A 1,913-nucleotide genomic window follows, 5' to 3' on the forward strand; every position below is an offset into this window, starting at 1 on the left:
ATGACCAAACTCAGACCATATCTTCATTACTAAATTTTCCCTACTTCCACTCCCAAGTTGACCCAGGTGGTCACCAATGAGCAAACTAGACTACTCATGGGTTCTGTTTGAGTTTTCTTTGAGTTTCAGTCTTAGAAGGGGGATTCCCCTAATGGGATGACTTTTCTTGTCTTGATGCCTCCTAAGCGAACATCTTGCTTGATATTCTAAGTCAGTCTGTTTTTTCTGTAAGTCTTTCTTTCAATAAGATCCTTGTCTGGTTCCTGTTCATTTTCTCTCCATTGAGAGTGATGTTGGCAGTTGGAATTGGGCATATGATCTTAATTATGTTGAAGAATTTCCCTTCAATTCCTACTGTGTTGAAAGTTTTTATCAAGAATGGGTGTTGGATTTTGTCTAATGCCTTTTCTGTACCAATCAACATGATCATGTGGTTCTTTTCCTTTTAAAAAAATTATATGGTGCATTATGCTGATAGTTTTTCTAATATTGAACAACCATCCTTGCATTCCTGGTATAAATCTCACACTTGGTCATGATGTTTGATATTTTTGATATATTGTTGAATTCTATTGGCTAGGATTTTGTTCAGAATTTTTGCATCTATGTTCATGGGAGTATTTGTCTATAATTTTCTTATTTAGAGATTTCTTTTCTTGGCATAAAATAAAATACATGGAAACTGAATAACACTGTGGTTGAAAGCTACTGTGCAGTAGAACAAATAAAAATGAAATTAAAATTTTCCTAGAAACAGATGAGAATGAAAATACAGCACACTAAACCCTTTGGGACATAGCAAAAGCTGTGCTGAGGGAAATTTGCAGCAATAAAAGAACATCAAAAAAAGAAAGAAAAAACCAAAGTCAACAAGTTAACACAATATACCAACAATTATAAAAAGGCCAGCAAAGTAAGTCTACAGTCCACCAGGAGAAACTAAAAAATAAAGATTAGAGCAGAAATGAATGAAATAGAAAACATAAAAATAATAGAAAGAATCAACAACAAAATAAGTTTGTCTTTGAAAGGAATAGTAAAATCAACAAACCATTGGCAAATCTAACAAAAGAAAAGAGGAAGAAAACTCAAATAACCATATGAATCGATGGAAATGTAAAGGATAATAACAGAATACTATGAAGAGTTGTACTCCAACAAATTTGAAAATCTAGGGTAATTGGATACATTTTTAGAAAAACACAACCTACATAAACTAACACAGAGTGAAGTAGAAAACGTGAACAAACCTATAATAAAAGAAGAAATTGATTAGGTCACAAAAACTCCCAACAGAAAAAAGTCCAGGCCCAGATGGCTTTACTTGTGAATTTTACCAAACATTCAGAGATAAGCTGATAACAGTTTTACTCCAACTATTCCAGAATATAGAAAAGGATGGAAAACTTCCTAATACATTTTATGAAGTGAGTATAAGCCTCATACCAAAACAAAGACACATGGAACACTCTTTGTTTAGGACAAATAAAAACTCAAAAATGACAAACATATAATGAATGATCTTAGAAAACTAGAATGCGTAGGGGAAATGTCTTCAGAATTATTTAAACTACATCTTTTCAAATTAAAAATAGCATACAACCATAACCTAAGTGAACATTTCCCTTGTCTACTTCTGCTAGGAACCTGATTCTCAGCTGGATCATATTCTATCTGCCTATAGTGACTGATTGGAAGAGATCCATATTTATGCCCATTCCTAACAGAGGTGACTCAATGGAGTGCGGAAATCATCAGGCAATATCTTTGATATCCTATGTGAGTAAAGTTTTACTAAAGGTAATACAGAAATGGCTGCAAGCATACATTGACAGAGAACTTCCAGAGGTTCAAGTCGGATTCAGAAGAGGCCGTGGAACAAGCAATATTATTGCTGATGTCTGATGGATCTT

Source organism: Chrysochloris asiatica, unplaced genomic scaffold, assembly GCF_000296735.1.
Source record: "Chrysochloris asiatica unplaced genomic scaffold, ChrAsi1.0 scaffold00065, whole genome shotgun sequence".
Classification (NCBI taxonomy): domain Eukaryota; kingdom Metazoa; phylum Chordata; class Mammalia; order Afrosoricida; family Chrysochloridae; genus Chrysochloris; species Chrysochloris asiatica.